Raw genomic sequence first — 27,513 nt, forward strand, 5'->3', positions numbered from 1 at the left:
TCTGAATGTAACTGGGTTAATGATACATATTCCACCTACGTTTTAATGGGAGGTTATGCTTTGGCAATGAGCATCTCTATGGGAAGGGAGTCAAGATTTGGAGACATGTGCATTTCATTATGTGGTTAGAAATTGTGCCTCAGCCATATCTAGAATGAGGAAAAATTGAGAATCTCTGTTTTCCCTGGGGCAACTAGAAAGAAATATGCATGATTGCTTTTGTCCTAAGTACCCTTTAAATCACTTACCAAACATTACAGCAAACAATTGTGCATATGTAACAAGCTTAAGTATTTTTATAGAAGGTGAGCCGTTAGTATAAATGGTAATAAGTTGTTCCCTAACCCTACACCTGCATTTGCCTATTGCACATAAAATTAATATTTGCTCTAGTGAAGTGATTTGAACACTAACCTTGTACACGTTGTTAAGAGGCTTAGATCGGTATTCACACTTATTTACTGTACAAAAGTGCATATAAAAGCTTTTGCTCTATGTTCTCATTGGAAAGTGTTAAATAGAATTGTATAAGAAGAAAATCGAAATGGTGTTAATCTGAAAATTAATGATTCTTTTGTAAGCACTGTAGTTCAAAAGAGTGTAGCAATTAGGATGATCATTTTGTTTAAAAGTCATTAAAATAGAAGGCTTCTTTTTCCCCAAGTATTTTAAATGTCTTCATTAAAAAAGGAATAGTGATAGATTTATATAATTGTCAGTAGAGGAGTAGAATTCATCTGGTTTTCATCTGGTTATCACCTGGTCCTCTGAAGTTAACTAATGGGCTAACTGATTTGTGCACACAATTAAGATGGATTTGTGGTAAGGGAATCATTTATTGATTGTTCAAATGGAAGGAAATAATAGGGAATAAGTTTGCAGCGAATCTTACACTGCAAACTTGTGTTAATCCTGTTTAATATACAAATTTGGATAGTTTAATTATAAACATATTTTTATAGCAAATATACAGTTCTAATATAAAAGTTATAAATAATTATTTTTGTTAACAAGGACACTATTTGGCCCTCTTGCAGAAAGCATTGGAGAAACCATTTAAAAAATACCTATATTCTGTTGTATTGCAAAATCCATTAAGAACAGGACTACATCAATAGTGTTTAATAATTTGCTTTACCTCCCAAAGCAGAGTTCTGCTTTCAGCTTGTCTTAAGAACTGTTGCCAAAAACAACAGGAAAAAATCCACTATTTTATTATTCAAATGCTTAAAACCTCTTATCTTGTGACTTTTCTATGGAATCATGAAGTAAATTTGAAGAACCGGGCTTATTTTAACAATGACAGACAAAACTAATTAAGTGCATTCTAAAGAGAAAACTTTATAAAAGTAAATAATCCTGTATAGAATCTATGAGTGAACATTTTCCAGAAAGATATTACTATTATAGAATCTTTTGAAGCAATTTTCTTGAGAAATAGTAAAATCTGGGCCAGACTGTCTTGTAGTTAATTGCATATTAGCAGAGCAGCATGGGAAATACGATATTTATTGGATAGGGATTTCAGCTACTAAACACTCTCTGTTGTGAGAGAATCTTTTTATTCCTGAATAATGGAAGAACAGTACTTTGGTGCTGACATCAATGAGGCACTTTTCTTAGTCCTAGTGGAGGATGCAGGGTGCTGTTAGACCAATATCACATCTCGAGTCTTGATCAAATTTTCATTCTCTGTCAATTTGAAAAAGCCGGAAATGACAGAATATGGTATAGCCAAGGCACACATATTTGCAGTTTAATGAAAAGTAGATTTCTTATATTACTTTTTTCCCCTTTCCAGTGAAGAGCCCTTTGCTATATTTCTACCATCACTAATAGTTGAAAGTGTTTCATTACTAACAAGTTCAGTACAACATGAAAGTTATCATGGCTCATTTGAAATACTGTTTTGTCTATCACAATAAACACAAGTGAATTTTTCACCCACAATAATATTATGTCTTTGCAGCTTTAGGTTTGTTTATTGTTTTCTTACTAGCCAAACTATTAACTCTAATCCCATTGTTTGTCAGGGAGAGAGAGAGACACATGCACCTACATATAGCATAAAGTACTCAGCAGGGCTAGTTATTTGGATTTCTTGCACAGCAATTTAGCTTTTTGTAAGTTCAACATGTAAATTTTAAAGACAAATATAGAGAGACCTATGTGTTTGAAATATAAATGATATATATGGATTAGCATGTAACTGTATATTATTAAACATGCAATGAGCTGACTGGTAAGTGACGTCTAATTGTATGGCTAGCAATGTAATTTATTCAGACTGTATTTTTGTACAGAGCAGCACACACTAACCTATGCCTCTGTGTCCTCTTTAATGCCTAAAACTGTGCCTAGAAATTTCATCTGTCTTAAAAATAAAATATACTCCATGCTGTTTATGCTATTAGTTTCTCTACTGCTGTTCTATATTTATTATTTTAAAATATATGACATGTTTACTACTTAAATATGAATTCATGGTATTCTGGTTATTTTTTTAACAGTCCGTTGGGGAGATCCTGTTTATCAATCCAGTGGTTTTTGAGTTTGCAGTTTCACGATTAGTTCTTCATTTCATGATTTTTGTAGCTGACATGAAATTATCTATGTGGAAAAAATAAAAATAAAAGTGGCTTCCCTGATGTCATTTGACTTTGTGTCTTTTCTACTGTGTGGACTCTCTTTAGGGTTTCTAAATTATATGTCTTCATTTTCTCTTTTGAAAATATATGTTATTTAGAAAACATAGCTTGATATGACATATTCATTTTGTGTAAAAATTTTTTAAACTTTTTTTGTTTCAAATTATCTCCCCAAATCCTTTCTGTCCTCTGCAGCTGAGTTATGTGAGCAATAAAATAAAGGATATTAAATGTCTTTTTTAAAACTTTCATTTTAAAAGGCACAGACAGGAGATAGAGTATAGGTTATCCTTTTTCCTACTCTTATTGCACACTTAGAGTAGTGAAGGATTTGATCCTCTATTTTGATTTTCGTTCAGTTTTCAATAGTTGCAGTGTACATTAAAGAAGAGTTTCCTGTATTATTTCTGTTTTTTAATTAGACAGTTAAAATTTTCAATGTGTGTATGTGTATGTGAAGAAGTTCATAAATTGTAAGTCCAAATTTCCTGTCACCCTTTGTACTAAATAAATTGTGAGTATACTTGGAAAGGAACTTATATTAGAGCAAAAAATTTACTTGTATGATTGTCAGAAAATTTTCTGGAAGATAGAAATACAAGCATATATAATTGAGCAAACTTTCTGTGTTGATAAAATCAGTTTAAATAAAAATACAGATTTTTGTCATGAGGACATACATCCTTTATGTCTCATATGAACCCTCAAATCTTGACAGGTTCACAGTATATTTTTCTGCTGAAAAATTATAAATCATTAGTAGATCTATGAGATATTTAATATCAGATGTTCAAAAGTATGCATGTTTAAGTTATAATGGGTTGGCCAAAAAGTTTGTTCAAGTTTTTCTGTAAAATGTTATAAAAAACCTGAATGAACTGTTTGGCCAATCCAAATAAATTCTAACACTTTCACAAATTTTCTACCATTGTAGAAATTTTCCTTTTCAATGACCTTATTCTACTTTGATGGAGTAGCATCATTCATTAGATGTATTATATTTTCAGTATAAAGTACTTTCATTTTCATACAGAATTCTCATGTACAAAACACCTATACAAACATGTCTGGCCTTGTAATTATCCATGACCCAGTTTCTATGAATTTGGAAGGCATGGAGACCTAACTTCAGTAGGATTTGACAAGGGAAAATTCACTGCCTTCAGAGATTTCACTGTGAACATGAAATAAGAAAACAGTTTTAATTTGCTTTGCCATAATGGCCATATAGTCAATTTGTGGTTTGTTTTATTGTCAGGCCCATGCTTTGTCAACAAAACGTTCCATTTTGGTAGTTTTTTAAGTCATTTTGGTTAGAAAATTAACTGATTGTGAAATTATTTGGTATTCTTTAGAATAATCCACTGAATACCTGGATTTTTAATTTATTGATCAAATTTTCATGTTATGACCTATTCATAGCTTTTTAGAAGTGCAGTCTTAAATGAGATAAGATTAAATGAGCAAATAAAAATGAAAATTAAGCTCATAGTATTTTCACAGGAAGCACTAATTTATTTGAATAATTTAACTTGAATGACTTCTGTGTCAAGTATTGGGGACACCATGTCATAGATACTTAATGTCAAAGTTAAAATCAGACTAAGTAACAAAACTCCATGTAATAAATGCCAGCAATTTTTCTGATTAAATGCAGGTTTGCAGACTGTTCAGGAAGTCCTCACATTTTTAACAACTACTAGATGTTGCTATGAGCAGAGGATCCATATAGCCATACTTGGAAAATCTATTTTCAAAGAGTCACCAGCTAGGTGACTCACATTGATATTCCAGCCGTAAGTCTAATGGTTCTAAAGTGTAACCAAGAGAACAGGAGCTGAACTGTTCAAGTGGGAAGGATAATATGTGGTGTTTCAAAGCCAAGATTAACAGCACACAAAGAATGGTGTTCTTTGTAAAACTAAAACTGTGTTGAGTGGTTCACCAGAGAAACTCAGTTTTGGCAAGCAATTATTTTCAAGTTGAATGACTTCATAGAAATAGTGATTATAAAAGAAGCTTGGAACAAGTACTGGAAAATGTCATCAAACCAGCAAAAACCTTGAACAGTTCAGTTTCTGCATGTGACATAGATCAATGAAGAAAATAGTATCTACACTATATATGCATAGTATATATATATACTATATATATAGGTTCAGTTCAGTTCAGTTGCTCACTCGTGTCCGACTCTATAGGACCCCATGAATCGCAGCACGCCAGGCCTCCCTGTCCATCACCAACTCCCGTAGTTGACCCAAACTCATGTCCATCAAGTTGGTGATGCCATCCAACCATCTCATCCTCTGTCGTCCCCTTCTCCTCCTGCCCTCAATCTTTCCCAGCATTAGGGTCTTTTCAAATGAGTCAGCTCTTTGCACCAGGTGGCCAAAGTGTTGGAGTTTCAGCTTCAGCATCAGTCCTTCCAATGAACACTCAGGACTGATCTCCTTTAGGATGGACTGGTTGGATCTTCTTGCAGTCCAAGGGACTCTCAAGAGTCTTCTCCAACACCGCAGTTCAAAAGCATCAATTCTTCGGTGCTCAGCTTTCTTTATAGTCCAACTCTCACATCCATACATGACCAATGGAAAAACCATAGCCTTGACTGTCTAGTCAAGGACCTTTGTTGGTAAAGTAATGTCTCTGCTTTTTAATATGCTGTCTAGGTTGGTCATAACTTTCCTTCCAAGGGGTAAGTGTCTTTTAATTTCATGGCTGCAATCACCATCTATCTATCTATCTATCTATCTATATAGCTTATATATATATATACTTTATATAAGTATATAAAGTTTATATACCGATTTTGGCTTGAGTGAGGATGTTCTGTGGGTGACCTGAAGGCATTTCTTATACTACAAAAGAGACAGGCATAGAGTTAAAACACTTTACATATGTGTGATGATGGTACTCAAGACTGCCCCTTGGTTGCTTTGAATTTATCATCATAAAGGTAAAACAATATCATGTAACCTATTTCATTTTTTGGTAAAAATATAGTTCACAATGAAGAGTTCAAAGAAATTGTTTTAAACCTGAAGAGAAGACATTTCTCTTAAAATTATTATGAATGGGGAATTATATTCAGTTCAGTTCAGTCGATCAGTTGTGTCCAACTCTTTGCGACCCCATGAATCGCAGCACACCAGGCCTCCCTATCCATTACCAACTCCCGGAGTTCACTCAAACTCATGTCTATCAAGTCGGTGATGCCATCCAGCCATCTCATCCTCTGTCATCCTGTTCTCCTGCCCCCAATCCCTCCCAGCATCAGTCTTCCAATGAGTCAACTCTTCACATGAGGTGGCCAAAGTACTGGAGTTTCAGCTTTAGCATCAGTCCTTCCAATGAACACTCAGGACTGATCTCCTTTAGAATGGACTGGTTGGATCTCCTTGCAGTCCAAGGGACTCTCAAGAGTCTTCTCCAACACCACAGTTCAAAAGCATCAATTCTTCGGCACTCAGCTTTCTTCACTGTCCAACTCATATCCATACATGACCACTGGAAAAACCATAGCCTTGACTAGATGGAACTTTGTTGGCAAAGTAATGTCTCTGCTTTTTAAAATGCTATCTAGGTTGGTCATAACTTTTCTTCCAAGGAGTAAGCGTCTTTTAATTTCATGGATGCAGTCACCATCTGCAGTGATTTTGGAGCCCAGAAAAATAAAGTCTGACACTGTTTCCACTCTTGGCCCATGTATTTCCCATGAAGTGATGGGACCAGATGCCATGATCTTAGTTTTCTGAATGTTGAGCTTTAAGCCCACTTTTTCACTGTCCTCTTTCATCAAGAGGCTTTTTAGTTCCTCTTCACTTTCTGCCATAAGGGTGGTGTCATCTGCATATCTGAGGTTATTGATATTTCTCCCGGCATTCTTGACTCCAGCTTGTGCTTCTTCCAGCCCAGCATTTCTCATGATGTACTCTGCATATAAATTAAATAAGAAGGGTGAGAATATACAGCCTTGACAGTTGTTCCATATCCAGTTCTAACTGTTGCTTCCTGACCTGCATATAGGTTTCTCAAGAGGCAGATCAGGTGGTCTGGTATTCCCATCTCTTTCAGAATTTTCCACAGTTTATTGTGATCCACACAGTCAAAGGCTTTGGCATAGTCAATAAAGCAGAAATAGATGTTTTTCTGGATTATATTATCAAGTGTTAAATGGAAGAGAAACACTACTTCACTTGACTTTGATTATGTGTTTTAACAGAAGATAGAAATAATGCTATCATGCTCCCTCTCCCTGAAAAACTTGTGGATCAAACCATTTTTGGAGAGTAACTTCCTCTTTGTGGCCATATCACTACTCAGTGGTTATAATGGCAATTCTTGACATCAAGAACAAGTTTTCCAATTTTTAACTTTAAGGTGATTGTTCTTACACATTATCCAACCATTATGTCTATGTTAATTATTTGAGTCATGGCGTGTATGAAAGAAGCAGAATGAGATGTTGTGACCCTATGTTGGACTAGGCCACCAAGCTCCTTTGCCCATGCAATTTTCCATGCAAGAATACTGGAGTGGGTTGTCATTTCTTACTCCAGTGTCTTCCCCACCCAGGGATCAAACCCGCATCTCTTGTGTCTCTGCATAGACAGATGGGTTCTTTACCACTGGACCACCTGGGAAGCCCATGTAGTTGATTTGCAATGTGTTAATTTCTACTGTACAGTGATTCAGATATAGTGATTCATATATATATATATATATATTTCATATTCTTTTCCATTATTGTTTATCACAGGATTTTGAATATAGTTCCGTGTGCTATACAGTAGGAATGACAAGTATGCTTCTCATTCAACTCCAAGTTATGGGTGCTATTCACTATGGGAACAAATTTGCATGAATTTGATATAGAAATCCTCATAGAGGCACAATGTTTCATATAAAATTTCCAGTTATATTTTTCATATAAACTTTTCAGTTACATTTTTAAATGCTTCTTAATGAAGCAGAATTTTGGAAAATCCATTCTCAAAATATTTCTTTGCAAACCTCAGTATTTAGCACATCTTTCTAGCCAACTTGAAAGACACAGAAAATTCTGAGTTTCTTTTCCACATTTTTTTCAGACTTGGGTATAATTATTTTTTCCCTATTTGTATCAGAAAGTCAATAAATATTAGTGTGTATTGGGACAGGTATTTAAGCTTTAGGAAGTTCAAGTATGATCCTAAACAGGGCAACCTCCTCCTGCTGCTTCTGATTGCATAACATCTTTGAACCAGAAATGTTCTAAAAGTTGAGTCAATTAAGACTTCTTATGTCCATTCAAGTCAAAAGCACTATTTGATTTCAGTTAGGCTTGTTTGGCTATTGCGCTCTTTGGATGGCAAAAACACACGCACACATGCAGCATGCTGTTTTCCTAAAGATAGGCTCATTTCGATTTACAAGCATAAACACAAATTTGTGCTTTTTTTATATTTAGAATGTTTTGGACATATATTTTTTATTTTGAAATAAGAGCATTCTTAGAATTATTTACAATCTATGGAAATATACAAAGAGAGCATAAGAATTGGAAAAAAATGTACGCAGGAATAGGAGATCTAACAGTTGGATCTTCTGGTTTTTGCTATTTAGTCAAAACTGTGTGGTATAAGACTGTGCAGTTTTATGAGGGTAGAAATCTGAAAGGCTGATATAGTTGATTAACTTTGGAGTCTAGGCTCCACCTATGATGATTTTTCTGAGAACATTAGAGGGCTTGGCAGGCAGCCATATTTGCACCACATGACCCTGAACCCCTGGTCAGAGGTGATTACATACATCAAGATGGTTCCTGCCTTAAGCTAGCCCCCTCTGTTTCTCTTGCCCATTAATTTGGAATTGTTCTCTGCATGTAGCTAGTAATAAAATGCATAAACTACAGAGTTTGGGGGTATATGCAGGGATGCAAAGACAAACTGCAGAGAATAAAGGAATGCAATAGATATGAACAGAGAAGCAGTCAAGAGGGACCCTATACGATGCAGAGAGAAGAGTGAGTGGCCCTAGTTCTTAGTAAGGTTAAGCTGCCTTGTGTTCCATGAAATGTTCCCGTGTTCTTTCAATAATTTTCTGCTTTGATTAAACTAGTTTTAGTTAGACCAATAGAACCTTTTGTTAGACAAAGCACCCTTTGTTAGAGGATTCAGCATTCAGGTTGTGCTAAATCTCAAAAAAAGAATTGGAAAGTACATGAAGATTTCTTGACACACTTCCCATCCCACCCCAGGGTGCCTTAACACTCTAACTTCCCCACTGAAATTACTCCCAGTTGTCTCGGCACAGTAAAATGTAATGAAGTGAAAATATTTTAGTGTAAACACTCCCGTCTGTGTGTATATTTTCCCCAGGATCAAAGTCATATGCTAAGGGGGAAAGATCAATAATTATTAGATGACATGAAAACTGTCCTGGAATCTCTAGAGCCACTCATGGTAATTTCTCCCTCTTATATCTCAAATGCAGTGGCAATCGACCTTAGTCCACAAGAACTGTCGTGCTGCACAACTCTGCAGAACACCATTCACATGTATTTTTCAAAAATGTTAGTCCTGCTGACTTTGCCTGTTTCTTTATACTTAATTGATTCCTTTGAGGATTTCAGAGTAATACCTCACACTCACAACACTATCAACCAAGGTTTCAATTGCCTCCACTCTGGTTCTGCTTTGCGTGCGTGCGTGCTAAGTCCTTTCAGTCTTGTCTGACTCTTGGTGATCCTATGGACTATAGCCTGCAAGGCTCCTCTGTCCATGGCATTCTCCAGGCAAGAATACTGGAGTGGGTTGCCATGACCTCCTTCAGGGGATCTTCCCACTTTGGCTTAGGTGAATCAAGACCATTTAGGATCAAGCATGCTGGAGTGAACTTGTTAATTGTATTTGGTAAAAGAGTCTACTCATCCAACTTTTCTGGAGACTTGATCTATATGGCTGCTTAAGTTAACCTAACAGTTTCAATTATTCTTGGATCATCCTTTGGCTAAAATAGTGGCTTCACATATGAAAAAAGCAGTTATACACAAACAACAACAACTGAGCCTAAGGTCAAGGACTTAATCTCCCCCACATTTGTGTTCCCAACTCAACTTGGGGTTAAATGAGATGGGAAGGAACCCTCCCTCCTGCTTCTTGCTATTGTATCCTCCCAAAGGCAAATGTGTGTGTGTGTTTTGAGAAAAGACCATTACTTGTTCTTGAAAATTCACTGATACATTATGTGTTTCAATATCAGGTGCACTATGACATAGAAAAATACCTTCAAAAAGAAGGTTATTCTTTCTTGCAATGAGTCCAAAAATGTTTATATGTTTAAATAATATGCTAGCATGATTTCTTTTTTTAGTTCTTAGAGCAAAGTATTGAAGGCTGACTATTACCTGTCATCTACACAGCTTTCATCTTGGGGCTAAGTCATCTAAGTCATTCACTTTCAGAAGGTTTTTTTTTTTTTTTTTTTTTTCCTTTTTAATTTCAAAACAAAGTTTTATTGATAGATGTGGATTTTAGCTTTCACATTTTTATGTGATTCTGTATGACAGTAGATGGCCTCAAGCCCTTAAGAAAAATTGATTCATCACCAGAAGCATCTACTGGTATAACACAGGATCCTCGTTCTTTGTGAACAATACCTTCATATTGTCCAAAGAAGTCACAGGCACAGAGAACATAAAACAAAATCTAGTTCTGACAACTGGTACTATTGAAAGAAAAGTCACTTAAGACTTAATGAGTAGAACACTCCAGAGAGATGGTGTGATTTCTGGGTCATTTGAGTTGTTTCAGTATTTGATATCACTAAATATTCTGCATCATCATTTTCTCACTTGTTAAAATTTTCAGGCCTTTAAAGACCCTTAAACATATTTAACACCAAGTCCAATCCTTTAACACATTCTTTTTTCCTGTGCCCTGAGCAACAAAAGCCATTTGTTTTTGAAATACCAGGCAACTGTCACATATCCTGGGTTAAGGTAAAATGCATGCCTTATTTTCTATTCTTATTTGGATCTAACAATGCAAGGCAAAATAATTTTGCATTCCTGATTCCTTCATCAGGAAAATGACATAAGAATCCTCAGAACAAACATAGCATGAGGCATTTAGGAGTGCTGTATTTTACACACTATATTTAAATGCTGCAGAAATAAGAATAGAGTCTTAAAAATACATCCGGTCAGGACTCGCTTCCTCCTTTCTCCATTCTTTAAATGCAAACACATGCATATTGACAGCTCTTAGAAAAATAACCCTAATGAGAATTTCTCCCTTTCCCAAGGGGTGCCCTCTGCCAAGATCTATTTATGGAATAGTAGCGGGCTCCCTACTTCATTCTCACATTGTACGCTTAAAAGAGCAATTTCCACTTTTGAAGTATTGCTAAAAGGAACGAAGTCACCTTTTATCACAGTCAGGAAAGGTCAGCAAGTCAGTAATCCTCCATTCACTTACTGACAGAAATATCCTCTTTCCTTCCACAGCAGACCAGAAAAGTGATTTATTTGAGATTGGCATTAATACATAAAGTGACCAATGCACCTAGCTATGCCTGGGCAATCCCTTACATGGTCCAGAGGCTTCTTTTATTATCTGCTAAGGCTGTGAATTGAATCTGTTGGAGCAAGTATTGTAGATAGGATTCTCAGTCCCCTCCCAAGCACTCTTCCATAATATCTAATCTTGGCAAAGTTAAAATATTTTCATAATGAAGACCAACAAGCACGCTTTCTTTGATTCTGTGCCCAGATGTTAACTTTTACTTTGCATTCAGGTGTACACAGACACACACAGAGACACATACACACACGGGCATGGACACACAGACAAACACACAGCCTATTTATGAAAGTTGTGTTTGTTTCTTGCAAACCTCGTGTTGTTTTTCAGCCCTCCAAACTAAGTTTTACTGTCTTTAATATGGGCTCAGTAATGTGCAAGGCAATGAGACGTTAATAAACGTATAATCTGAGACTTCCTTGGTTGGGTCTTATAATTCAAGTAGGAAACACAAAATGTGCACATAGAAACAATAATTCTGCCTCACATGGTGATATGATTTACAGTTCTCAAAGTAAGTTCACTAATTTTAATTGCAACCTAATATTTTATTAACAATATAGAGTATGTAGCAAGATTCTGACCAAAATTAAAATGGTTAACGGTTACATTAAAATGGTTACACAGAAGAACCAGTCTGGGTTTTTCTGTGCACTCATAGGCTAAATATTTTCTTTTGGAAAAAAGAAAAAAGCAAATCTCTACCTGTATAATCTAAGATACCAGGGATTGCAAGAATTCATGTACCAATAAGAAAGGAAAAAACACACCAAGATTGGGTGGAGACATGGTGTAACAGGAGTTCTTTGAATAAAACTGGGTCACCAAAAGCTGTATTAGTTTCAGTTTAAAACTAAGCAACTCAATAGAGTGGCCACAGAGAAAAGAACAGCAAGGGAAACTTTAATATCTCAAACTTGGCATTGGGTGGAGAATTTGAACAACTAGTTGGTACTCATGCAAGTTTGAGGTCTGAATTCACAATTCCATGTGGTCCAAAAAGCTTCAAGCAGAGAATTTAATTTAAACTGGTCTCAGATGGGTAGTGCCTGAATTTGGCTGGCAAAAGTAAGTGAAAATTCTCTCTGGAAGACCTTAACTTTGATTCAGGCTGACAAAGATTGAGGATGCAGTTGATTATAAGATGGATCCTGATTTCATAGATGTGAGAAAATAAGTTTTAGGATTAATGAAATATTGCTATTACTTGTTTGTAAGTGAAGTAAATGGCTACCCACTCCAGTGTTCTTGCCTGGAGAATCCTATGGACAGAGAAGCCTGGTAGGCTTGGAGTCCATGGAGTTGCAAGAGTTGGACACGACTTAGCGACTAAACCACAACCAGCACCAAAAGATTTTCACTTCAGAATTAGCTCTTAGTTATGATTTAAATATTTGAGTTTTATGAAGACTTAATTGTCATATATCAGTCATTATTTTCCCATTTCTTTAATTTGGGGAGACTCATCTATATATATTCTGAAATATGTTTCCAGCCTAGCAATTCCAGGCTAACACATCATTTATTTACAAAATAATAATGGTGACAAATATTAGAGAAGACCTTAAGTAATTTATTTGAAAGATTTGCTCCATAAAAAAGCACTCATTAAAAAAGTATGATGCTTAATGGAAGCTTAGGCTAAAGAAATGGAGATGAACCAGATGATCTTATAGAGATGCTTCCAAACATGACATTCTAATTATAATTACTTGTTTGCTTGTTTAATCTTTTTCTATTATGAAATAAAATGCACACAAAAATGTACAAATATATAGACCTCAGTCATTTATCATGGAGCAAACAACCATATAATTATAGCCAAGATAAAAAAGCAGAAATTGCCAGCATTTCAGAGATCTTTCACTCTCCACTCATCACTGTTCACTTAGTTCCTCCCCCTAGAGATAATCATTTCCTTGTGCCCTTTTAAAAAGTAGCTTGAGCATCTAACTACTCATTGCTATCCATTAGTTTCATTTAGTCTGATTTTTGAACTCAGGAAAGTGAATTCATGGAATATTTGTTTTGTTTCTGTCTTACTTTGCTCAATATTATGTTCTTGATATTTGTTCAAATTGTTGCATATAAGTCATTCTTTGTTCATCTCATAACTGTATAACATTCCATTATATGAAGATGCCACTATTTATCCATTATACTAAAGCTGGACATATAGTTTGCTTTCAGTTTGGACTATTACAAATATTTTAGTATGATTATTCTTGTATATACCCCTTGATAAAACTTTGCACATAATTCTGTTGTATACTTATAACTTAGAACATAATTGATGGGTTGTAGGGAATTCACATGTTCAACTTAATTCCCAAGCAGTTTTCCAGGGCAGTGGTATTAATTTGCATGCCCAGGTGCCATGTAATAAATACAGTGCCAGGTTTTTTTTTTTTTTCAGATTGTTTTTAGTCATCTTGCCTGTAGAAAACTTTTTCAATGATTTTTAAGAATACATAAAAATTTGCAAATAGCATTATAGGATTATGCTGTCAGGGTTAAGAACTATTGACAGGCTAGGACAATGAAGCAATGATATTAAGGTAAAATTCAGCAGGGGACTATACAAAACTACATCTTCTGAGCAAGTACAGTATAAGAAGACTAAGAATCACAGAACTGCACATGGAAAAGATAGTGGGATCTTATGAAGCTGTGGTTTGGTGGTTTAGTTGCTCAGTCGTGTCTGACTGTTTGTGATGCTATGGACTGCAGCCCGTCAGGCTCCTCTGTCCATGGGATTCTCTAGGCAAGAATACTGGAATGGGTTGCCATTTCCTTCTCCATATGAAGGTGTAGTTGTCAGGAAAAAATAAGTGTTATCCAAATGTACATCAAGTGGTGCAATCGGCTTTCTCTCAGCAGGACTTGTGTTTGCCCTAACAAGGAGTTATCATTTTTCTCCCTAGATGTTTGTTGGTGAATGAATAAGTGAATGAATGAATAGTTTGTTTTCAAAGCGGAATACTAGAGAAAGTGACAGTTAAGAATAAAACTCTTCTGAGTATTCTCTCTCTTTCCCTCTAAATTTCCTTTTTATTCAAAGAAAGACCAAGAAAATTAGATGACAATCACCAAAGGAGAAGCAAATGATTAAAATAAGAGCCAGTTAAATCAAACCTAGGATTTGGGGGAGATATTTATGAAACAACAGGTTTTGTATAAATCATTTAAATCTTGGTTATGCTTTCCAAACAGAACTGTTTTCCTATTCTGTTTTATGCATTTCTTTGGAACTTCGTTTTCTTTTTTCTTCTCTTTTCTTCTGTTAAGTTCATTTTTGAAATTTCTACTTATTTAAAAGTCATCTCTCTATTTTATAAAAGAGGACTCCTGCAGACAAAAACCTTCCAAATCAAGAATTCCCTCTTCTGGTTATGCCTGGCTCCACTTCAGTGCACACTTCCATGCAGAGTCCTGTTTGCCTTCAGTTCTCCCCATCATTCATTCCACCCAGTGCAGCATTCTAGTTCTATTTTATTTTTGAAGAAAATAATAATTTGGGAGGTTCAATATATGTAAAAATGAAAAATTCAATGGAATTTTAAAAATTCATGCCCGTAGAAAATAGTCCATGTAAATAAAGTCACACTTCATGAACTTAGTGCCTATTAGCATCACCAGACTTTTCTTTTTTATGTTTATTCCAATTTCCAGGCATAATCAGCTTCTTGTTTTGCACCATTTGTACTTGCATGCCTCCTCGAAGCTGAGGAATAAATGCCCTGTTTCATTGCTATTTCCCTAGGTTATTTTGGTTCAGTGGTCTGATGTGTATAACGCTTCATAAAATTAAGAACTATCTTATTAATGCCTTCATTTCCCCGTCAGGTTTTTTCGTCTGTATGATCTATGCTACAGATTACATTTACTGTAAACTTAATCTATTATTAATGACACTTGCCAAGAAAACGGTGGCTTTATTTTTTCTGTTTACTTGGTAGTTGCCTAGCAAATAACAGCGGTCTATCACTGATTCAGGAGGAAGGTGGCATGTTAAATTTCTCCATTTATCAGTTTTCCCTGTGTAACTGGCATATCAAAGAACAGTGCATTTTTAAATCATCTAGTGCTTGCCTGGGGTTTTAATTTTTTTTTTTTAAATGAGTCGAAGGAAAACTTAGCTGGAATTTTATAGCATCTTTGAAAGGGAGTTGCAGCTTCATAATAATGCATTATTTTTTGGTGTGCTTTAACATTGACAAAGCACTTTCAAAAAATAATCTAATTTCATCTTTATAAGAACAAAGCCATTCTGTGTACTGGTTAGAATATGGTCTCTGGACTGAGGTTCCCTAATTTCAGACCCTTTTGTCATTTACATCTGTTAATATGACCCAGGACAGTTTGCTGGACTCTTCTCTGGGTTACAGTGTCTTCTTTTGTTCAGTGAGATGATAATAGTGCCTATGGATTTGTTGTATGAATGAGATGAGATCATCCTTTGTTAGTTATGTGCACTGATATTCATCCTTAGTGGTATACAAGTGTAAGTTGATAGCTGGAGTTTGGCTAGAGTTTGATTATACTAATCACACCTGGTCTCCTAAGGAAGTCTTGGAATTGCTCTGTGTCAGTTAACCTAGGATAGTCTAGGCTGGAATGACTGGCTGTCCTTGACTCTGTTCTAGATGCGTCTCATTCTCCAGCAGTCTGTCCTGGACATGTACTCTCGGCACGAGAAGGAGACCCTGTTGCTAAAGTTAATTGCAAGCTTTTGTCTGCTTACCCATGCTGATACTCCACCAACAAAATAAGTAAAGTCATTGGGTCCAGACTCCAGAGATAGGGAAGGTCAGCCCACTCTTGATGAGAAGACACTAAAGATGTATATTGCAAAGCACATAAATACAGACATGGGTAAAAAATCAAAGCCATTATTATAATATACTATAACATGTAAAACATAGCAAAGTGCATATAAGACAGAGGATTCAATAAATGTGAAGCTATTACTATTAGGCTTATCTAAATGCAACTGTCATTTTTGTAGATAAAAATGATCAAATATCAGCAATTTTATATGATTCAACCTCAAATTACTATTACAACATCCTGTAAAAGGGAATTATCATCTATAATTTTCAGTGGAAGAAACTGAAGCCTAATTAATTTTCAAAGTTAATCAGCTTGTAAATTTTAGCTTTTTATTTCAATGTAGTCTTCTGACTCTAAATTCAGTTGTTTTTTATATTATAGCTGCAATTTGAGATGCTTGGTAATAGATAAATAATGCTAACTATAACACAACTTTATATATAACACAGAGACATAATTTCCCAACTCTATCCTCATAAAACTCATGCACTGCCAATGAGTACTGATATCTGAAAAGCCTGGTCTTCTGCCAACAATAACCCCCGTAGCATTCCATCTCCTGGTTACTAGCTTCTAGAAATAGAAATGAAGCTGGTAGTAGCTAAATGCTATATCAGTACTCTCAGAAAAGCCATCTCAAAAGCACTTGAAAATTTGTGAGTTATAGCAAAATACATTATTTCATGCTCATCTTGCTTGTAGTTCCCTAACCACAGGGGCTGTGGTGTTTTTTCCAAATATATTTTATACCTGTATATCATGATATTTGAGCCAATTAAACAGTTCTATTTTGTGTAAATATACATTTGGATTAATCTTACACATGTGCCTATTACATATCTAATACTAAACTGTGCATCACGATGTTTATAGAGATGTTCCATGTATTATGTTTGGGATGGCCTCTACTCAGTCTATTGACTACATTAGTCAATCCAGTTACGATACAATTGATTTCCCTATGTATGGATTCAGATGAGTCAATTAATTGAACATCAAAATTAAATTATTCTTCCAATTACAAATAATATTTCATACAACTCAGAAGGAAAGAATATTTATAAAGAGCAATAAGCTATTGAAAGGGCTTATTATATCTTGCTGCTAAATTGTTTCCTTAAAACTGTAGAACTCTGTTACTTAATACTTTTGAAATTAAATAATTGCACTGATTCATTTTGTTGGTGCTGTCAAATCAGGAAGGACATATGTTTATTGGTAGTATAAAAAGCCATAGCATCTTACCAATACCAGTGACATCCTAAGGATTCACACTTCTTAAGCATCCTGTTTCTGCTCTGAACCTGAAAGCTGTGTGTATAATTAACACCTTCCATATGCCATGTAAAGAGAAGTGTGAGGGGAAGGGGACATGACACCACAGAGTCCAAAATTGATTCCTATTTCTGTCATGTACTAGTTGGATGACTTTGGGAAAGGTTATCCATTAAAAAGTTCAGGGTCCTTGTATCTAATATTTGTATAAGCCCTAGCTGACACTGATAACCTATGACCTGGTGACTCAAATGGTAAAGAATCTGCCTGCAGTGTGGGAGACCTGGGTTTGATCCCTGGATGGGAAGATCCCCTGGAAGAGGGCATGGGCAACCCACTCCAGTATTCTTACCTGGAGAATCCCATGGACAGAGGAGCCTGGCGGGCTATAGTTCATGGGGTCACAAAGTCAGACACAACTGAGTACTTTCACCCTAACTTTAACTCACACAATTACTTGTCATCAAATGAGATAGTGTGTACACTGAAATGCCACACAGTTGTTGTTCAAGTTCTGATTTGCATTAGGAATCCGGAGAACTATCTGAGAGATATCTGCTTATATATCTAGTGAAGGAAAAAATGAAAAATAGCCCACATAGCCTCTAAAGCTGAGAAAGTTACCAATCACATCTTCCAATTATAGCACTGTATTTTAGGGTTTTTCTTTTTTTGCATATTATAATTGCCACAGATTATTTTGATTCAAGACTATGGACTTCAGTATTTTTCAGACTATTTTTACTGTGATAAAGTACATTTATTTTAATTTTAGCTCATATTAATACACATGCTGCACACATACACGCACACCTGAAATAAAAGTTTCGTGAAGTATTGCTACCTCTGTTGCTGTCTAGTATTTTCTACTCTGCTTTGCTCTGTTGTAATTATTTTACTTTTTTAAAAATTTAATCAGTATCCCAGCAACAATGTGTCACAACATAGGCTTTAAAATACTTTGAAGTAAAACAGATCCAAATTTAAACCCTAAATCATGCATTTACTTGCATAGAGACTGTGAACAAATTAAAATCCCAGTTTCCTCATATGTAAAATGGGAATTATAATAGAAATAAGCATTATTTCATAGAGACATAGTGAAGATTATATCAGATAATTAATATAAAGCACAAAGTACACTAGATGCTCATTATTTAGGGGTTTCAAATCACTATCTTTAATTGCATTAGAGATAAAAGTTTGAAAAACATATTTGACTGCATTATATCAAATTCAGAAAAGTTAGATAATGATCTGGACAATTCAGATTCTTAAATTTATTTCTCCCTTTACTATTTCATGTAGAGAGAAATAAAAGATTATTTTAGGATGTTTAATATCTATGAAAAAACAAACTTAATGTCCAAACACCATTGATTTAGTGTGGTGAGAAAGGCCATGAACGCTTTGGAAGCATCATTCTGGAACTTGACAAGTGCCTGACAGCACAAAACCATTCAGGGCCCTGGCCTAGTGTAATTTAACTCTGTTCCTGAAAGCTCTAAAAATCCAGGCCAAGGTTTGTAAATACCAGTGCACAACTGATTGCAATGTTACTTTGTTCATTCTCTTTTTTCCCTACTCACCCTACTTCATTTCCCTAACAGGCATCAAAGTTTAAATTTATCTGAACCTTCCAAGTGTGTCTAAGAAAATTGTATCATTCTTAGACCTTTACCTCCCTGTGGGCTTAGGATACTTGACCAAAATCAAAACTCATATTTCAAACCATACCTCCATCTGTTTATTACGAGTGTGAGAAGCAGAAATTTAGCTTAATTTAATTTGTATTTTCTCTTAATTTAGCAATGCAAATTATTATCTTCTGCACTGTAGATGCTATAAAGCACAATGCAACTGGGACCCTGTTGGCTAGCAACCCAGAGAAGTAAGTAGATCAGTGGAGATGTTTACAGGGAGGAAAATAACATACTTACTTAAAATTTCTTTTCGATTCTAAGAAAATTTCTTTTCAAATTGCAATCTACAGGTGTTTGCCTAAAGACCTTTTTAGTCATTACTGCTTTTCTTCTCCTCCGTCTTCTTAAGTCATGCCTAGTAAATACTGTTCACGGTGGGTTTCAAAGCATTCTGCTGGTAGTCCTGGGGACTATGTCCTGGGGACTGTTGATCATGTTCTCTTGATATTATCTGAAACACAGTGTGTTTTATGGGGAAACTTGATGATTACTTACTTGTAGTGTTTCTATTTTCACTGGGTATGCTTAAATAGAAATGAGAGGAATACGGTGTCTTAAATAAAATTCCCCAGCAAAGGTAGAAATCTGCCTTTCATATCTCATTCATCAGGTCAACCTAGGCCCCCCCAAATCTTCCTTTGGAATGAAAATATTTCATGCCTAGTCTCTGATGGAAGGTGAAGTTTATCTTGATCTAACCTATTTTAGTAATTTTTCCATTAAGGAATCTTTTAAAAAAAAATTTTGTGACCTATAAAAGTTCAGGCAGTCTTAAAAATGGAATAACTTGAAATTAGCAGAAAATCTCATTAATAAAATCACTTACATGCTCTGTGTTTAATTGCAAGCCCTTTGGAGAATAGTGTCACTGTGGAATGAGATACACTCAGAGATTTTAATGACATAGACTTTAGGTTTGATATCCTTATAAATTTAAACGCAGAAATGATCAGGAAAAGTTAATCATTCATAAAGTAGTGTCTTCATTATGCACAGGCCATGTGTATTTTTTATTATTTTATTACATCTTTGCACCTTTATAAAAGGCACCTAGTTCCAGTGTCTCTGGGTCAGTGGTAAGGACGTGACTTTGCTTAGGTCCATGGCATATTTTGTCACGTAGACTTTGGGGTCTCTCATTTCCATGTGATTGTGAATATGTTATGGTATGTATGTGTAATCTTAGGAGACTGTCAGTTTGTTTGAATATAAGGACAATAGTCACATTGGGAGTAAGGACTAGAATTTAGACCAAAGGACCTAACAACAACAAAAAAGCCATAAATGAATGAAAGGGATTAAGACCAGAGTCATGGAGTCTAGGCTTATGTGTGAAGGTGGGCACAATGTTTCTAGGTTTTCCGATTTTCAATAAAAAGTCAGAATCACAGATTTCTAAATTGAAAATGTGGGCTGCTATTTTTAAAAAATCACTTAACCATTAATTTATAATAACTTTTGTTAGTTTTTGAGTCCTCATTCCCTCAAATTTATAACATGCAATTTATATAAATTATATATATTTAAAATATGTAACTTAATAAATTTTGATAAGTGTATACAGTTATATAACTTTTATCCCAAACAAGTTATAGAATGTTTCCATTACCCCCTAAAAAGTTGTCTTATTTTCAGTTTCAGTCAATTCCCCTCCCTTGGAAGGAACAGTGGCTTTGATTCTAATCACCATAACTTAAACTGGCCTTTTCAAGAACTTAATATAAATGGAATGACACAGCCAATTTGGATTTGGCTCTTTTTGCTCAATATACTGGTGGTGAGATTCATCCATTTTGTTACATTTGTCACTAGTTTGTTACTTTGAATTGTTTAGTAGTAGTATATTCAATTCCTTTTGAAGCACAATGAGGACTAAGTTTTGGGCTTCCATGAAAGCTCAGTTGGTAAAGAATCCACTTACAATGCAGGGGACCCGGATTTGAAGATGTGCTGGAGAAGGGATAGGCTACCCACTCCAGTATTCCTGGACTTCCCTGGTAGCTCAGCTGGTAAAGAATCCACCTGCAAAGCAGGAGACCTGGGTTCGATTCCTGGGTTAGGAAGATCCCCTGGGGAAGGGAAAGGCTACCCACTCCAGTATTCTGGCCTGGAAAATTCCATGGATTGTATAGTCCATGGGATCGCAAATGGAATTGCTTAGTAGCATTATATTCAATGCATTTTGAAGCACGATGAGGACTAAGTCTTAAGATAGACTTGGACTGCAGGAAAATAGTTGGTTATTTCTGGATTGAAGAGAAGATAATGGGTGAAGGCAAAGAATGCAGAAAAAATGGGAGAATGATCATTGTGCTACGGAGAGTTTTAAAATAGAACTGGAAGGCAGAAGAAAGCAAAGGAATTCTTCAATAGGACTTTTAAGGGTTTTAAGAATTTGGGTGTCAGAGGGACATAAATGTGACCAAAGAAGTGAAGAAAATAGCTAATGAATGAATGAATCCATGATTTCAAGGTTGAACTCAAAAAAAAAAAAAAAAGGTATCCTGGTTTTTGATACCTAAAGTTATTTAAATGCAAATGTTTGAAATGTTTTTAAAAGGGCACAGCACACTTTTTGTAGTACTTAAATACATTCTTGTGGGGGTGTCAGTACACAGTCTTTCTCCCCTGTCCTATTTTCTTTTCATTTATTTCTTCTGTCTTATTTTCTTCTTTCTTTTTTCTACTACTCTCACTGATTTTTGAATAAACTTATTTTAGAATAGGGTTAGATCTATAAAAATCTGTAAAGACAGCAGAGTTTCCATATACCACAAACTGTTTCCTTTATTATTAAAAATCTTACATTAATATAAAACATTTATTATAATTAATGATCTAATATTGATACATTATTATTAACTAATGTCCATAGCTTATTCAGATTCCCTCAGACTTTTGTTAATGTCCTTTTTCTGTTTCAGGAGCACATTCAGGGTACCATGTTACATTTAGTCATCATGTCTCCTTAGGCTCCTTATGTCTGTTAGAATTTCTCATATTTTCCTAGTTTTCAATGATCCTGACAGTATGAGGAGAAATCAGGTATCTCATCGAATTTTTCTCAATTGGGGTTTATCTTGTGTTTTTCTCATGACAGGGCTAGGGTTATTTAGTTTTGAAAGGATGACCACAGGGATGGTTCCAACTTTCATCACCTCATATCCAGGGTACATACTATTAACAAAGACTTATCACTGTTGAGGGTAATTTTGCACACCTGCCTGAGCTAGTATTTGTCAGATTTCTCTATCATAAAGTCCAAGGAGAAACTGGGAAACAGCCTTTTTTGCCTACTCCCTCTGTGCCAGGCTCAGGTGAACAGCTGTGGGAGGGGGTACTCTTGCACCCATTAATTTTTTGTCTGCTACAGTTCTGTGGGAGACCTGAATGCAAGTCCTAATGGGTATCAGTGATAGGTGACCCAGGGGCCCGAGTCTTCAGTAGCAGGTGCACCACATTTGTATACAAGCTCCTTCCAGTGGGTATCAACTCAAGTGAGAAGGCAAAGGTGATGTTTCTGGCCTTCCTGATCAACAGGGAGGACTGTAGTCAGCCTCTAGATGTGTGTTAAATTATAAGCCTGATCCTCAGAGGGCAGTTATTAAAGTACACAAATAGGTTTCTCTCAGGGAAAGATTGGGAAATTGATTTTTTTTTTTAATTGCCTGCTCCGTCTGTGCTGAACCCTGGGAAAAAGCAATGGCAAGTTTACAAAAGCCTGTCAAGAAATGTTTCTTTTTGGCTATAGTCTCTTGGGTCTTGTGGATGGATGCAAGCCCTACAGGTTCAGGGTTAGATGTTTCGGGGGCCTGTTGCACAGTTGGGAGTCTCAGAAGTTGGGGCACTAGATGTGGGAGCCACACTCTTCACTCCCCAGGGAGATGCTGGGAGCTGAAAGTTCCTTCCAGATTATGTGGCTTTGTGCTAGGGGGTGGGGTTTATTGTGCAAGAGTGTCTCAGCCTTTCCTATACATTTCAGTGTGGGTGATATGGGTATTTTATCATTTACCAGTGTGTGAGAAGGAAATGGCAACCCACTCCAGTGTTCTTGCCTAGAGAATCCCAGGGACTGGGGAGCCTGGTGGACTGCTGTCTATGGGGTCACATAGGGTGGGACACGACTGAAGCGACTTAGCAGCAGCAGCAGCGGCAGCATGTGTTGCTCAGCTATTTTCAAGATCTCTTGCAGAGAGAATTCCTTGGTGTGTAGCTGTAGATGAGTATGTCCAATATCCATGGGAGGAGGGGAGTTCAGGAGACTTCTATGTCTCCATCTTGTACTGGAACCCTTTTAATGGCTTTAATAATCTTGATATTTGCTACCTGGATCATAAAGATTCTTTTTTTTTCCTTCAGGATTTTGTTTCTTTCCCATTTTCTTTTCTTCTGTTTATCTTGTAGTAGTCTAAATCCCTTTCTATTTAGCAATGACTGATTTTCATCTTCCTAACTTGGAGGGTTAAGTTCGCATTGTAAAATTATCTCTGTATTGATGATATTTTAAGCACAGGTCATATTTTTCCTACTTCTCACATTTGAGAAAAATAATATCCATTATTTTTTTCATCAGTATCTCATGCTCCACAATGGAATTTAATCACAATTTCCTAACAGCACAGAAAACTTCAATAAAGCCATTGTTTTCTATGACCATTCAAAAACCACATGGTAGATATAATAGGAATTACTTCTCCTTGAATCTCAACATTCTAAAATTGTTATCCTTCAGTCCAATCCTCTTGGATTCAATCCATAGTTGTTTGCTTCTGTGGATCTTGTGAGAGATTTTAATATTTGAGGCTTTTTTAAAGTCCTGAAGTTTTCCATAATTTAGAGGATTTTAGAGTCTTTCAGCTACCAAAAATGCTATTTTCTGATATTCTTGGAGATGGTTTGATAAACTACTTCAGAGTTGGATTACAGCATATAAAACAAAACATATTCACTTATTTTCTGTTGCTTGTATGTAGACAAGAAGCGTGAACTATGCATATCTTATTTTAGCCTGAAACTCAGTGGAATGACAGAGTATTTTACTATGAGTCAAGGCCTAAGTACAGATAATGAAATGATGCTTCCAAGTTGCTTAGAAGAATTTTTTTTGGCGGGGAGGGAGGTAAGAAAAACTTAACTTTCCTAAACAACAAGGAAACACTTTTCCTTGCATACCAGGAAGACTAGAGGTAGTACAGAGTCAAGTACTGAAACATCAGTGATTTAATGATTCAGTAAAATATCTCTCTCACTAGTTTGCTCTCCTTAACAACAACCTCTTTTCAAGAGAACGCCAATGGCAACTAAGGGTGATTACTTTCTTGTTTACTAAAATAAAAGAAAGTAATTTTTCCACGAAACATGGAATAACATTTATTCTGTTAAGTCCAACGTAGGTCACATGGCTATATGTGTATGTGTATGCGCTCAATCTCTCAGTCATGTCTGACTCCATGGACTGTAGCCCACCAGACCCCTTTGTCCATGGTGTTTTCCAGGCAAGAATACTGGAGTGGGTTCCCATTTCCTTCTCCAGGGGATCTTCCCGACCCAGGGTTTGAATCTGCCTCTCTTGTGTCTCCTGCATTGGCAGGTGGATTTTTTACCATTGTGCCACTATGTGGAGCAAGAGAAATGCTTTGCTCTTATTCCATTGCCAAATAGGAACTCCTTCTGGAGCTAGAAATAAAGTAGATGCCTAAACAAAATTGAGGTTCTGTTAGGAAAGAGAAAGTATGGCTTCAACTGCTTTCCATTCTATTTTCTATTATTTTCAAGGGCGTTCCCTGGTGGTCCTGAGTGGTTAGGTGGTTAGGCCTCAGCACTTTCTCTGCCATGGCCTAAGTTCAATCCCTGGTCGGCAAGATCCTGAAAGCTGCGTGGTGCGCCCAAAATTTAAAATAATAATAATATCTTGGAGATTTTTATCTACACCACATGGGCATTTAATAGTAGTTCATGTCATTTAGCACTTGAAGAGATGAGTACTGAAAATACATTGGAGTCTAAGTACAAAGTGGTTCATAAAATGAAGACACTGAATTTTTATACTGAAGAAATTATTTTTAACTTTCAGAAATAAAAATCTTTCAAAAACTGTTTAATTAGATTTGTTTCCTGGCTGCAGAAATAAAATACAATCTACTTTTAAATTTGTGCAGTATGCCTTCAAACACCAGTGATGTGCTGAGTCACGGATAAATAATTCACTTAGCTTAGAAACAGATGAACCAATTTCTGAAAGCTGCAGACATCTAAATTTCCCCGTACCTTTCCTTGTTGAGATTAGCTAGAACAGATAAATAATAGCATTCTAATCAGGACAAAAACAGAGTATCTCCTTTACGTTTTCAGCAACTTGCCATGCTGAATTACTGATGTCATGCCTAGTCATATAATTTGTGTCAGAATCCTCTGATCAGCTGTCTCTAAGTACTGCAAATAGTTGTTAATATTTGGTGTTTCCTCCAGAAATAGCACATTTGCAAATGATCATATCTTCTTCAAGAGATGTTAAATGTAGAGGTGTGGGCTAATGCTACAGGTAGTTTTATTATTATTATTTTTATTATTTTGGCTATGCCACATGGTTTGTGAGATCTTAGTTCTCTGTCCAGAAATTGAATCCAGGTGATAGCAGTGAAAGCGCCAAGTCCTAACCACTGGACCACCAGAAAATTCCCTCTCCAAGTAACTTAAAAGTTTGAATTCATTTTACCCAAATCACTAACATAGTTCAAGGATTTTTCTCTGATTTTTATTCAACACTGCAGATTACAAGGTATCTTAGAGAGCATTATTCAGTAACCTGAACGGTTTATTCTCCCTGATTAAAGTAAATTAAAAAATCTTCCCCTGCCCCCAAAAAGCAGTAACTTCAATTTGCAGGAATAATAGTAGTTATATGGTTTATGTACAAGTATTTAAAAGCTAACATTGACTGTGGAATCAAAAGATGTGCTTCGGTGAACTTGAATAACTTTTAACAATAAAGTAACAGAACAGAAGTTTGTTTTCACTGAGGTTTCACAAGTATATATCATAAAATATTTGTAGGTCAAACAAACTAGATCAGAAAAGGAAAAACAATATTGCACACTGGGCAAATTTCTCCTTCTATTATTCAACTTATATATCTTTTCTCCAATAATTAACTTGGAACTTTTTTTAATTACTGAAGTTAAATTTACATACAGTGAGATAAGCATTATTCTAAGTGTACAATTCAATGATATTTGATTGTATACACACACGTATGTGCAAGTGCAATCTATAGCCACTCAGGAAGAAATCGAAAGATGCTGGTGTTGCCTTATTCCAGTCATATCTGACCCCCAGATAAGCAATCACTGTTCTGATTTCTGTCAGCACGGGTTAAATTTGTATATTCTAGAACTTCCTCTAAATGGAATCATATAATAGGTAGTGTTTTGTGTTGGTCATCTTTCAGTCAACATTATTTCTATGAGATTCATACATGTTGGTGTGTGTTTTAACATTACTGGTAGACATTATTCCATTACATGAATATACCACAATATACTATTTTGTTGATAGATTTTGAGTTATTTCCAGGTTTTTGCCATTATGACTAAACTACAAACATTCTCATACACGTATTTGGACAAAAATTCTTGTAAATACCAAAGAGTGAAATTGCTGGATCATAAGGGTGATGTATACTTAAATATCTAGGAAATTGCCAACTAGTTTCCCACACTGTGTGGTTTTAATTTTCATTTCCCTGATGCCTAATGATATTGAGAATCCTTACATATACTTATTGAGAATCTACAGATCCTCTTTCGTGTAATATGTGTTCAAGTACTTTGTCCATTTTTATTAGTCATGTTTTTTTATTTTAATTTTTATTCTATAGTGGAATATAGTTGTTTAACAATGTTGTGTTAGTTTCAGGTGTACAGTAAAGTGATTCACATGTACCTGTTCTTTCTCAAATTCCTTTCTCAGTTAGGTCATTACAGAATATTGAGCAGAGTCCCCTGTGCTCTAGAGTAGGTCTTTGTTGGTTTTGTATTTTAAATATAGCAGTATATGTGTTATTATAGAGAGATCTTTATATATTATGGACATAGGTCCTCTGTCAAGAATGTGTGTTGTTGATATTTTCAACTTCTTTGTGAACTTCATTTTTATTTTGATAAAGACAATTATTAAAAAACAGAATTTTAAAAATTTTGAAGTCTAATTTATCATTTTTCTTAAGTTAAATATTATTTCTGTGGTGTGCTAAGAAATATTTGCTGACTTCATATTTACAAGGATTCTGCAATGTTTTCTTTTAAAACATTTTATAGTTTTAATTTTTATATTTAGATCTTAGTCCTTCTCCAATTAATTTTTGTGTACCATTAAGCAAGAAGTCAGGTTAATTTTTTCCATGTTTATTAAGTTTATCCAGCCTACTTTGTTGAAGATACTTTCCTTTCTCTTTTGAACTGTGTTGAATTCTTTCCTGAAAATCAATTGATT

At 35.5% G+C, this 27,513-nt stretch overlaps 1 protein-coding gene across 1 annotated transcript in view; it reads left to right on the forward strand.

The window, feature by feature from the left end:
- The window catches only part of TMEM47 (transmembrane protein 47), a 27,935-nt gene extending 25,287 nt beyond the window's left edge, over window positions 1-2,648 (forward strand). The window contains exon 3 of the mRNA XM_019955957.2: window positions 1-2,648. This exon is cut by the window's left edge and continues 683 nt beyond it. The gene's annotated coding sequence lies outside the window, so the exon portion shown is untranslated.
- Window positions 2,649-27,513: the final 24,865 nt, after the last annotated feature.

Source organism: Bos indicus, chromosome X, assembly GCF_029378745.1.
Source record: "Bos indicus isolate NIAB-ARS_2022 breed Sahiwal x Tharparkar chromosome X, NIAB-ARS_B.indTharparkar_mat_pri_1.0, whole genome shotgun sequence".
Lineage (NCBI taxonomy): Eukaryota > Metazoa > Chordata > Mammalia > Artiodactyla > Bovidae > Bos > Bos indicus.